The sequence below is a fragment of the Bactrocera latifrons genome, unplaced genomic scaffold (genome assembly GCF_001853355.1).
Source record: "Bactrocera latifrons isolate USDA-ARS-PBARC rearing strain unplaced genomic scaffold, ASM185335v1 scaffold_389, whole genome shotgun sequence".
Classification (NCBI taxonomy): Eukaryota; Metazoa; Arthropoda; class Insecta; order Diptera; family Tephritidae; genus Bactrocera; species Bactrocera latifrons.
In genome coordinates, this window is record NW_017537033.1 from 210,456 (window position 1) to 224,952 (window position 14,497).

Genomic DNA, 14,497 nt, shown 5'->3' on the forward strand with positions numbered 1-14,497 from the left:
CTATATGCTTTTCTGGAAATCTATTTTAATATAAATTTTTTCCAAAGCTTCCCAAACTTTTGCCAGCTRTGTATCTGAAATTTAAGCTTCTGCGTATTGCAGCCTTATAAGCCAAGCGTCACTCAGCTTGTTGCTGGATTATGTTGTACATATACATAACTAATAAGTTTCATAATTATTAGCTGGAAAGCCCTGGACTTGTATAATTATTAGCTGGAAAGCCCTAGATTGTAGTAATAGTTGGTCGTAAAGCCCAGGCTGCAAAATACAAAGAAATGGCACTGAAATGCAAAGCCATGAGTTTATTTCGCAGAAAGAAAGTGTGTGTCATAGTTTTATAAAATAATTTTTATAAAATACGCAAGTGCATGCAATGTGTTATATTTGATCTAAATCGATTTTAGTATATATGGTAGCTGCTAAGGTCACTTTAGAGAAGTACGCATGGGTCTTCAGCGATGAAACAAAATTTTTTAAATTTTTAAAAATAATTTAATGGAGTTTTAATCATAGATAAACATAGCAAAGTACGCTAAAATTCGCTTTAAAAATATTTTGTCAATTTATAAGCTGATATATGTATATACATGTAGATATGTATATGTATGTGWTCATATATCAGTAAGTGTCTATACATGTATATACCCATATTTACTCATATATCAAGCCAATAAAGCCTATTGCCAGATTACGCGTGTAAAAGCTAGCAAAACAAAGAAATTAACTACGATTTGATAAGCGTTCCCTGGAAATGGAATTTCATTAGATAACGCAAATATTTAAAAATAACAAAAAAAAAATAACGCCTTTGCATATTACGTTTCACTTTTTTTGCCATTATTTGTAGTACTTGTTGCCTTAATTGCTATCTTTTTTCAAATTCGAACGCTTACCAATAAAATACTAGCAGTTAAAAGCGACGCCAACGAAATATAATTTATTTTGCGCTTATCAGTCAAGTGCTAAGAAGCTAACGTTGGTAAGATTTTTGAATAGCAGTAAACACAAACAAAGCTAGAATAGCAAAAATAACACTAAACAGTGTGAGTAAGCATGCTACAAACATACTGAGCTTCAAGTTTCTGCTTTCAAGCGCTGAGAATAAAAGCCAACGTAACAGCGCGCCTGAAAGTATGCTACCAAAAAGGTATGGAGTGCTGTTATAGAAGATGTGTACGCTTATTACTGTTTAAATTCGATGACTTGTAAGTGGTTGTCAAACGAAACTCAATATATGCTTATATAATACACCATTGCATATATATCCGACATGAATTCCTAACGAAAATACCAAAAATATGCACAAAATCGTTAGCGCTCCTCTGACTTTTGATGGACGAACGGACATTTGGGGCGCTGAAGCCAGAAATCAACACACCAGAGCGCTTACGCAAAGTCAGACAAGTTGGGTAGCTTTATAYATATAAATGTRTATATATGAATATGTGTATGTGCTTAATAATATGCGCACGTGAAATACCCACTCGTATATACATWTGTGGTATGCTTTATTTTCAGCTYACGCTCTAACCTAAATTCTTAGCTATGAATTTTGAGGTGTTTCCGTTGGTCTGCCACAGTCCAGCTTGTGGCATTCAACCAAAAACGACGTGGGGCACAAATTAAGAAAACCATTTTGTCAACATGTGTACGTGKACAAGTGATGAAGTTGAGTTTCTCGCCACCTAACTGTGTATAATCAGTAGTGGTAGTAGAAGCATATGTCACGGCAAATATKCAGACATACAACTAATTTAGATAAATATATATAGTATATGTGGGAGTATGCGTTTAGTAGTTCACACGCTCATTAGTGTGTGTGCGGGCGAATGAAGCTGTTAGCAAAAATTTTTAAGTATATGGGAGTACAGCGTTTAGATAGACTTTGTAGGCAAACTGTGCCAATTTTGGGCACAATGCAACTAGTTACAACTTAGAACCGAAAGTACGTAGTTTAAGATATTGAGAAAAATATTTAAATTTATATATAATTTTTGAAAGTAAACTGGTCCGTTTATGGTCATATTATAACTAGTTATAGTTTTGTATCGAAAATTATAACTTTTGGTTGAGTTAAAGAAACACAAGTATTTAAAATTAAGAAAAATATGTGTATTAAAAATCTCAAAATTAAAAAAAAAAAACTGTGTCGTGCAAAAATTTTAGCTTTTAAACCATATTTTTGAATTAATGTTTTCTAATTTAATTCTTTATTGCATGTTCAGATAAACTTTGAATATAATTAAACGTTTYACTACATGTCTATACTTTGTATGAACACTGGTCCCTTTTTGGTCCCAATATAACTAGTTATATTTTGCACCGTAAATAATGACTTTCAGTTGAGTTAGAGAAACAAAAAAAAAATTGAAATTAAAAAAATGTGTGTGCTACATCACTGTATCGGTTTTGTTCCCAATATAACTAGTTACATTTTGCACCGTAAATAATGACTTTCAGTTGAGTTAGAGGAACAAAAGAAATTGAAATTAAAAAAGGTGTGTGTGCAAAAAAAAGTTTTATTTATTTTATTTCTAACATCTAATCTTTCAACAGATACCTACCCTCTAATGTATACATGTGTGTTTGTTTTTGCAATTTCAACACTGTTCTCTATACATATCCCCAGGAAACTACTCACACTTCGCACCGAAGCATGCAACGCGCACATCCAAACAAGCAGCAGCTACGCTTTAAATATATATTGAAGTATACGTAMACATGGCTGTTGTGTGTGTGTGTTCATAACGTGTCTAAGTGTGCGTGCCAGCGCTAGCATACTCCACTTGCCACTCATACGCCATGCTGCCGCACGCATGCACTTTCTACACACTGCTCTTGACTGCTAATAATGAAGTGACCACATTTTGGCAAATGTGCCAAACAGTGCGGAAGCGAGCATAATTGCAGGCGACTCTCATTGCTTGTGTGTATGTGTGTGTGTGTGTGTCTATTTACGTATGTGCGTTTGTGCTCGAGGCTATGTGACTTTTAATGTACGCGCATAAATGGCAGTATACAACTTTTATAAAGCCATATAAATACATATACACATATACATATGTACATATAAGTATAGGTATACTCATATATGAACATAAATTTTCCAATAGTCTATATAATAAATTGTATGTATATAGACTATTTATATTATACTTATGTCAAATATGCTTTGCTTCAATGCATTTTATTTGTTTTGCAGCTAAATAGCAAACATACACACACACACACACACACATGCAGGGTCTTTAAAGCCGTAAGCTGTCAAATTTCATTTGGTGAATTTCCAAGAATCGCATATAGCAGCATCGTTTTTCGGTTAATGGTCAGCTGCTTGCTGTAATTTTATTTGGTCGTGATGCATTTTTGGCTAATAGGAATATATTATAATTATTTGAGAGTGAAAAATACCACAACTTAATAAGCAAAATGTGGAAATGCTATGCACAAATGCAGTATATTGAGCTGCCTTTATAATATTTCGTTGAAATAAATTAAAATTTTTATTTTATTTTTATATATATATATCTGGGGCGTGAATAACTCTATTGCAAATAAATCACAGAGAAAGCAATGAAAWTCAAAGTTTTTGGCTTTATTAGCTCAATAAACTATAAAAAAGTGTATTTATGTAAGTATAGCCTGCCAGCATTTCAGAAATTGATTGTACGAACTCAGAAGCCTTTCTCGACTCAAACACCAAAATTTTGCTAAGGATCATCATATGATTAAATATTTTGATCAAGAGKCTATGAAGCACATATTTTAGGTTAGGTTAATCTGGTAGCCACGCATAGCCCAGTTTTGTTCCTTTGCTATACCAGATGGAGCTCTCTTGTTAGGTCCAAAAGGAGTAGTCACATACAAAAAAAACATTCATTTTTATATACTTTGTCAAACTTTATATATCTAAACCTAATAACTTTAACAAATATATTAATCTAACCAAATCACTTCTTTTTATTTTCAGGTAAGTGACGCTRCTCATGAATTTCTATTTAAATGATGAAATGGTCTTTTCTATAATTACTCCGTGCATATTAGTCAAATTAGACATATTTTCAATGAGACAGGAAGCAATTGGTAATATTTAAAACTTCAGGTAATTTATGACAGCATGCCATGCAATTATTGTGTTTTAATTTCTTATGTTTTAAGCCCATTAAATGGACCTTAGGAAAAGGCTTTTCATGATTTCAAGCCAAAGTAAATGAAAAATTTAAATGAATAGAATGAAATTTAAAAATTGAGGAAATAGAAGAAGAAGAAGAAAAAATAAGTGTAAGCATTACTGTAAAAAAATACGCGAAATATGATGCAAATTTTAATAGTTACATAAAAAAAAATTTAATATAGCACACATTTGGGCGCTGCAATATAACTCAGACCTTTGCCTACTTATTGATAGTTTTTAACTAAGAATAAAAAAATAGATCGGGACTACAGCGCGATMTTATTTCTATTCTCCTGTACAAATATAAGAAAAATTTATTTTTGCCCACTTTTAGGCTATTTAACAAATAAGTTTTTAAACATGAATAAAACAAATATATTAACATTGCACCGCGACCATAAGTCAATTAAGCCCTCTAAGAATATAAAAATACTAACTTTTAGTATATTTAAAATATATTTCGTGGAAATTTTAGCATATATTTGGGCGTAGCAACATATTTCAAACTTAAGACTGCCTTGAAGCGATCAGAAATCAAATTGAGAATATGTAATATATAAGATAATGGAATTCCTCCAAATGCACTGCCGTTATGGCTTTATATCAACTTCAGTAAGATAAAGAAGGTTAATTAAATTAAATATTAAATTAAAAATTTTTGTAATGAAAGTGTAGCATATATTCGGGCGTAGCAACAAATTTCATATTTTATAAAGTTTTAAATTAAGAATGTCTCATTAATTACTTTAATTAAATTTAAAAATGGTTATGTTGAAAGTGTGGCATACAGTTGGGTGTAAAATATAAGAAATATAACAATAATTATACTTGTTAAAAATATGGGAAGTACATCATTCATTTGCACGGTCATTAAAGGGGTCATGAAAGCATAGCTGTAAAATTATACGCGGAAAGTGAAAAAACGATATATACTTCCGACAAATTGGAAAGTGATTAGATTAGTAATATAGCATACAATTGGGCGTAGTATTATTAAAAATTTAGCATGCTTTTAGGCGATTTAAAAAATAAGTTTTAAATCAAGAATATAAAAATAATTATATTTGTTAAATTTGAATATGTTAACTTTGGAAGTTTCAAAATATTTAAAAACTTTGCCGCCTTTTAGGCGACTAAACTGATAAATTTTTAATTAAGAATATATAATTATTTACTTTGGCTAAATTTAAAAATTATTTTATAGAAAGTATAGCATACATTTTTCAAACAGTTGCCTAATTTCAGGCAACTTACCTTAACAAAGAAGTTTTTGAGAAAATAGAGTTTATTAATTTTGCTGTTCAAAATAGTTGTATGGTAGGTGTAGCATATTGAACGTACAGACATATTTAAAATGCTGCTTTTAGGTCATTTAATGTCTGCTTTTAGGCGTGTCCGTAAATAACATTTTAACTGAGAATATGAAATTTCTTTTGTTTGTTAAATTTGAAGTTATTATATTGGAAATGTAGCACATATTTTTGGGTACCAAGATATTTTAAACTTCAGCCTATTTTTAGGCAATTTAACAGCTAATAATGTTGGGATATTCATTCAAGAATATTTGCTCTTTCAAAATTAAACATAATATTTTAAGCAAACCTTGTTCCATAAATACAATATTTGCTCCAGTTAGTGCTTCAAGTAGTTACTGTCTTTTGCTGTTACCTTCTTAACTGCTCTGTTATGATYTTCAACCTTAAATTTTATATCACAATTACGACAACGGATACAATCGCTGCATATCGGCATATATCATATCTTATGAATCTTAAAGACTTCTAGCCACTTTGTTTGCAAATGAGCTTCGCGTATATTCAAAAGCAACTTAACCATTTTCCAGGCATTTATCCCAACAAGCCGTAAATGGTTACACATTCAAAACAGCCCACACAAGGGCCACATCTAAGCATACATGCAGGCGCATTTATTTCAAAAATKATGCCATCAATTTCATATGGGATTGTTAGGTCACATATAATAATTCACTTTAAAAACTAATGGTCAGCCGTAAATTTAAATTGCGCACAAGATTTAACCTTTTTATGATTAATCAGGCGTCGTGAACACACAAAACTTAAAGAAATAGGTCACAGCGTGTAGGCGAGCCATATAATGATTTAAATGCAAGCAACATAAAAGGATTTATATGGCCAGGGATTAAAGCAGCWAACATAKGACATACATACATRCACATACACACACACATATGTATAAATATTTATTAAGTAGGTAGACATAAAGCGGCAAAATGTGGGGCAAAAGATTTTATATCCACATAAGTGGAAGTAAACTCCGAGAACAGCTGCTGGGGGTTTTGTTAAAAATTATTGGAAAAGCAGGGTTGAATAATTTTATAAAATATATGCCTTCATTTATGTACATACATATAGTTATGCATACAAGCACGTCGGTTAGRTATGCGCGCGTGTGTGCCAAACCAATTGGAAAACAACATAATTCATTGGCAGATAAATTTAATTTGCAATAAACATAAATAACTCGATTGACCGCAAGCACAAGTGAACGTAAGACATATAGGTGGAACGTAAAGTATACACGGCTRTTGGCATGCCTGTGTTTTCTGCAGGAAATGTCGAGCCATTTATTTGGGGTTGGTGTTTTCCTATGTCATACTTTGCATGCTAGGCTTGTTAACACAAATATTCGTAAGAAAGTGGGCATATGTGGCTGCCGAAAAATGCCATGGAGATAGCTACACGTGCTGCTATAAAAAGTTTGGTTTACAATTTTTGTTGCCTACATTTGGGAGCGCAGCGAAATGAATTTGCATAAAAATGCAGAAAACGAAAGTTGGATATGTACGGAAAAACAGCATAATATGAGCATAACAATAATGGTTGATAGCAAATCGAATTTTTGTAATAGAACTAAATTTTTTGATAGAAATATTTTTATAGAAATAAGTTAGAAAAAGAAAAATTTAAAAGAAATCAGTTGAAAAAGAAAACAAATTTGTTACAACGCAAGGATAAASATTAACTGCGGTTTCAGCTAAGCTACTTGTATTATACCCTACAAAAATACGAAAGGTTGGCTACAAGAACTTCATTCCGATCGCTCAGTTTGTATGGCAGCTATATGCTRCAGTAGTGCAAATCAAAAATTTTATTCAAGGATTATAGCGTTGACTTGTGAAAATAGTCATACTCAATTTCATTAAGATATCTCGTCAAATAAGAAAGTTGTTCATACAAGCACTTGATTCYGAAYGTTCAGTTTGTATGACARCTATAAGCTATAGTGAGCCGATCTGAATAATTTCTRMGSAGATTRTATCYTTGTCTGAGAAAATATRCTKCTCTTAATTTCATGCAAATATCTYGTCAAGTAAGGAAGTTGTTCATACAAGCACTTGATTCTGAATGTTCAGTTTGTATGACAGCTATAAGCTATAGTGAGCCGATCTGAATAATTTCTGCGGAGATTGTATCCTTGTCTGAGAAAATATACTTCTCTTAATTTCATGCAAATATCTCGTCAATTGAGAAAGTTGTTCATACAAGCACTTGATTCTGAATGTTCAGTTTGTATGACAACTATAAGCTATAGTCAGCCGATCTGAATAATTTCTACGGAGATTGTATCCTTGTCTGAGAAAATATACTTCTCTTAATGTCATGCAAATATCTCGTCAATTGAGAAAGTTGTTCATACAAATACTAGATTCCGAATTTTCAGTTTGTATGGCAGCTAAATACTGTAGTCATCCAATTTCGGCGGTTTTGACAAATAAGGAGCTACCTTATCGATAAAAAGACATGTGCAAAATTTTATAACGGTATCTCAAAAATTGTGCGACTTCCCCAAATGACTACAAAAATAGTTTTTTAAAGAAATAATTTTCAGCTTTTAGCCATAACCACAAAAAATGTATTTTTCTTTCAAAAATATTAGTATTTTATTTTTTATTTTTTTTATTTTATAAATTATTTGTACAATACTTAATATTCTACAAATAAATATCTAGCAGCACTGGCAGCAGAGGCCTTCGGCTGTTCAAAAATATTAGTAATAAGCTGCAATATACGTGGCAGACAGCAAGTAGTGTAAAAAACACAAAAACACACGCTGGATCCCCTTGCGTTGCTCATACGCCGTGTAAGCCATCAACGTTGCACTACAAAAAGTCCCGACGCGTTAAGCATATGCATATTTTTGATTACATAATTTACATACWGAAATAAAACCGGCAGCTCCAAATATAATCTTCAGCCACATTCACGCATTACCATTCGCCGACAGCTTCGTATTGCTGCGCTGTTASTTCGCAAGCCTTTCGCCGCTGACTTGACAACAGCGCTGTCGAGGAAATCCTGTCAGACGCGCTTAGAGCTTGTCAACATTTCTGGCGTTTCTGAGCACATAGTATAAAGCGCATGTACGACAACGTCATACGCCGCTCCGCATGCCATTATAGCTACGCGGCACGTATAAGTCATAGGATGGTACTTACGACGCATTGAGTTTAGTTGGCGCGCTACAACGAACCGTAAAGTATTTACTTACAATTTTGCTGGCACACACCTACCATCTGCATTTACAGTTATATRCGAGCTTACTGCGCACGGCTTTGCCTGGCCGCGCTATTGGCATATGACAGTCGCTCCRTGTCCTCGTCGCTCCGCTTATGCTGTGGAGCGTCGTTTTCGCGTTGTTTCCTGTCACTTCAGCCGAAAGCGCCTCTGATTGCCTACCAACAGTTGCATACAAGTATAGTTATGTGGATATTTCTCGTACTGTCTTTCGGTGTTCTTGAGTGTCTATGCTGGCTTCTGCCTGACAGCTGTCATGGACACCCGATCGGTTAGTTACTTAYACATATCTACGAGCTCGTTTCGCTGTGTACACACAATTGCCAATTCATTTCCGTTACTTTGCCATTTGGGAATGACTTTTGCGTTATACACTTGACAGCATTTTGGTAAATCGCATAAGTCCGAATATCTTTGTTGTTGTGCTTAAGTATGGCTATGRAGTCGTTTGCTTGGTTACTTGCTATTAAGCGACGATGAAGTGTAGAAAAGACTAGTTTTGGCAAGCAGATATAAAGCAAATAGTTTGCTGAGTCTAGAAACATACTTAGTTTTGAGCATAAAGCTTTAAACATGAAATTTTTTAATAGAAATCATTTTAGAAAAATTTAGTAAGAGTATAATTTGATGAGTCTAAAAAAGTTCAGTGTCGAAAAAATTCAGCTTTTTTGAACTAAATGTATGCAATATTTAAAAACAACCAACTTTGCCGAATGTTAGGCGCACATTGTTTCTGGTTAATATGTCCAAAATTGATTTAGCTGAGATTTATAGATAAGTTGAACTAAAATATTTATAAACTCAATGCTTACTACTTACCAAAAAATAAAAATTTAAGAGACAAACCAATGAAAAAAAAGTAAATTATATTTAAAAGTTAAGCTATTAGTGCCAAAAGGTAGGCAATACAAATTCTATAAGAATTAGAACTCACTGAAAAAATCGTTGTCTACATTTAGGTGTAAACTAATTTCATATAACATTTTCTTATGGAAAAATCAAAGTTGAATATACACTTCACTGAAAAAATTTATAATGTGATAAAAGTTAAAATTCTAAGCGCCAAATAGTAGGCAATAATATTTCTATAAAAATTAGAAGTCACTGAAAAAGCGTTGTCGACATTTAGGCATGCACTGATTCTATACAACATAACTAAAATGGGTCTCGCTGAAATAACTAAAAATGGCTTTACGCCATTGAAAGGATCATTTCAAATATTAATTAAAAAATTAAATTTGCTTTTCACTCAAAAACGTAAACTATAAATCTCGTTACTAATATCAAAAGAAAAAAATCAGGAAAAACTGTAATCTCAGCGCCTCCTATTGGAAACATGCGGTATTTTATGTACAGAGAAATTTCGAAAAAATAAATATATAAATGTTGCTTGCTTCAAAAATACACATARAAGTGCTTAGAATATTTTAAAGCGGATAGATATTATTATAAAATTTGATAAAATTTCCAATTTTTTTTTCTTTATAGTTTTTTCTAAGATATTAAGTTATTTTCGAAAATTTAAAAAAAAAAAGTTTCAAAAATACCAAAAAATTATAAAAATTATTTCCGATAAAATATCAAAAACCTAGTTATTTACAGTTTTTTTCCTAAGGTAATAAGTTATTTTAGAAAATTTGAAAAAATATAAAAAAATGAGAAAAATAATATTATAACAGCGATTTCTGATAAATTTAAAAAATTTCAAAATACAATCAAAAAATGGCAAAAAATATTATAAAAATAATTTCTGATAAAATTTGAAATTTTTCGTTACTTTATACTTATTCTTCTGATATCATTAATTACTTTCGTAAATAAATAAGCCTCTGCTTCTATTTCCAACACACTTATCGCCACCTACGTGCAAGTGCTTCATGGCAAACGTAATTCTACAGCATTATTTATGCACTTACTCATTCAGAAAACAAAAGAAAAAAATCCCCGTTAAATACCTACGTTTTGCAATTGATTTCCGTTAGCGCTTATCATTCTCATAATACAAAAAAAATATTACACCATGCCCTGCCAACTAGTACAAGATCTACATATAGTATTATATGTATAGTATATATAAATATATGTATATATGCGCCCCCATTTGCTTTAAAATGCCAGCGATAAACAGTTAAAGATAAACAAGTTCAATGCTTCATAACTTCACAAGCCTAAGTCAATTATACACACACTTGTATGTGCGTGCGAGTGCATGTAATCACTTACGTTCGATTGCCAGTCATAAGAAATAAGCTCTTACCTGCATTCATAGAAATGTTACCAAACCTTTACAAAAGCTCGCGCATTTTTGTACTTTGCTTAGCTTACGCACTAGGCAGCCTAAAAATATGCAAAGATAGTAGCAAGGTTGAGTGAAGTTATAAACAACAGCTGACAGCTGCTGTTGAATGATAGTTAGCGATCGCTAACTGTGCTTGCGATCGCGCGCCGCTGTGATTGAGCGAGTGCTGTTACTCGCTATTGTGGACGCGCTGTAAAGTTGTCTGYTAGTGGCGRGACGCTGTTAAATGCCRTGAATGAAATTGAGTTTTTAGAAATTTTAATGTTTTAAGAGACTTAGGATGTAGAAAAAAACTAAAAGAAGTATTATTTTCTAACTCTGCAKAACAGTGAATCAGATCGCGTGTAATTATAACGCATCACTTTTCRTCACATTATATCAGATCATAAGATGATGAAAAAACAAATGAGATCATATCACGCCGAATTTCTTTATAATACCAATATGATATGATATTGGATATGATAAATTGTCATAAYATATATCAGACTATATCACAGCATTTATAAATCATATTGTGATGTAGCGATGTGATGTGATTGTGATGTGTAGTGATCAGATTAGTTCACTTTACATATTTTCCAACTTAACTTAATCAGTTTTTACTCTTATAAATCAAATTTAATCACATTATACSCATTAAATGACATCACTTCAATATTTAGTACTTCGTACTTAATAACTTATTCACATATATTACATATCTACAATTTGAATCATATCATATCAATTAACATCATTTCTCTATTTCGTCATATATCATACCCATTTACATCACCTCAGAGCCATTAAAATCACTTCAAATTAATTCGCATCATACTGATGGGCATCAATATGACATCATATCCATTTATGAGTACAAGTCAAATCATGTCATCATATAACTTCAAATTAAATRAAATCATATGATTTAAAATTGTATCACATCACCCATTTAATTCAAGATCATATCATCACTTTCAATTTAATCACACCATACTCGTTTACATCATATCATTCTTATTTATCACATCACCCATTTACTTCAAGTTGGATCCTATGATATCCCCTCAAATAGCTCTTCCACACTTTATCACATGCCATAATTTTAAAGTAGATCTTGTCATATTATATGATCTTTTATCACATCACATCAATGCATTTGGATCACATGATTGAAATTTGTTCACATCTCTTCCTCCAGGTCAGCTTATATGTTATCATTATATCCATCCATTTAATTAACACTACATCACATCGTATGCCATAATTTCAAAGCTTGTGATATTATGTTATATCTTCCTATCTGACTCAATATTGAACACCTTCAAAGTGATCCCCACCAGATGTTAATGCACTTATACCTATGACTTTGCAGTCTTAAAGACTGTTCATAAGGACTTTTTGGGATGGCCTTCAGATCTCTTCGATGGGCTGAAAACGGGTTCCACGAAGCGGCCATTTCAGTTTCGGAAACCAGGAAAAATCACACGGTGGTTGATCGAAAGTATTCATTGCATTTTTGACGTTAAATTCGACACAATCGTTTATTGATGCGATGACGCATTCTTATAGGACAAAATTCATGAATTTTTCTTCCACAATTCAGGCCGTTTTTGACGGAAGTTCTCTGGCAAACGCCTCAGTACGGCCAAATAGAACTTCTTGGGGATCGTCTGTCTCTACGGTACGGTACAAATTCACGTTGCACCAAGAAACAAATATCGAAAAAACAATGAAAACCTTAATGTTTGAGCGACATTGGCGTATTGTTTTTTTTTTTTTTTTTTTCGGCTCGTTTTTTTCCCCAAAACCCATTCGAACAGACTCGCGAGTGATATGAGCTGCCTTGCCAACTCTCTAACACTTGCCTGATGATTTGCTAGCAACATATCCATTCACTCCTTTACTATATGTTTTCATCTGTTAAAGAGGGCGAGGGTCGCCCAGAACGAGGCACGTCTTTGAMGACTTTGTACCACTCGTGTACCTGTGTGCCTTCACAGCAACTTCCCTGCTATTKTTTTTTGCAATTTTTCCTTCTTTCGTTTCCTCATTCGAGCTCAACTTCGGAAACGCTTTCTTTTATTATATTTTCGTTAATTTGCAAAACACACACGTAGCGCATATTTATAAATTAGACTGCCGCAACGGAAATACGCCGGTGGTCGTGTTGCAAATATGGTGGCCACCTTCATGTTGGCTTGTGGTTTATTTACAAACACCGCCGTGGCAAACGGCTGACTTTCTATGCACCTGAGGCGCTAATTTATACCAACATAACGTTTTTACTCATTGATATGTGTGTCACCCATCTTCTATCTACTTATACTACGATAAAGTAGGCTTACGATGTAGGAGATGTCTTTTAAGGGGAAAAAAATTAGTGAGATATCCCTGAGTTATAATATGTGGATTGAAGCAGTGTACTTTAGGTTGACAAAGCCTCACTTGCTTTTCGCTTAGCTGCAGTATTGCTTTCCCCTACTTCTTTCCAATTTTGCCACATATTCCTTACCATTTCGCACCAGTAGCCTTATCTGCGCTGGTATAAATTATCAGCTACTCCTTTCAACGCTTTCGTAAGCTTAACGACACATTGTTCGGCGCGTTCCTCACAGTGGCGTTTCTTTGAAAAATTCACAAATGCACATTGCAACACATGAGTCATTTCGTAGATACCGTAAAGCAGCGCCGAACTTATGATTGCGGGACAATAACTCATGTGGAGGATCAAAACAAGTTATCACGCAGGCAATAAATATTCGAGAGAGTGCGTGAAGATGTGTAAATRCAAAAGCATGTGAGTGCAAATTACAGTTAAGTAAGTTTTTTGTTTATTTATTTATTTTTTTTTTCTTTTCAAAGAGGTATACTCATTATGCATATAATGCGGCAAGCGATGAGGGAATATATTTTTTATTTATTTTTCTCATATTTTATTATTTCTATACTTAATTGAAGTATTTTTTCTAAATTTTTTTTTCTTCAAGTTTGTTTGTTGTTTCCAAATATGCTTCCGCCAAAATTTCTTTACTTTTATTTTGCTTTAGCTTCTGTCAATGGTATTATAATGGGCCTACGAAAGGCCTACCTACTTACCTGCCGCATGTTCTGTCCTATGCTAATTGCTTGCGACTACAACTCTTTTTATACCTTCAGCCAATAATGTGTAAAAGAAACATCGAAGAAGTGCCTGCAAACCTTTTCGTGTGAAAAACAACAACAATGACAACATGATGTTTCAATCAACGAGCGTTGTTTGTCGTTTGCGAATTGGCATATGACACATTATCGCTTGGGAATTTATATTGTGGCACACAACAGGTACAACAACAACGAAATAACAACAAAAAAACCCATAACGAAATTTTATTTATGGACAAACCATTTTATTATTATTATTATTTATTTTTTTTTTGGATTTCATTCCTTACTTGCCGATAGTTGGCAGTTCTCAAGGTGTTTACAAAATATATTAAATGAAAT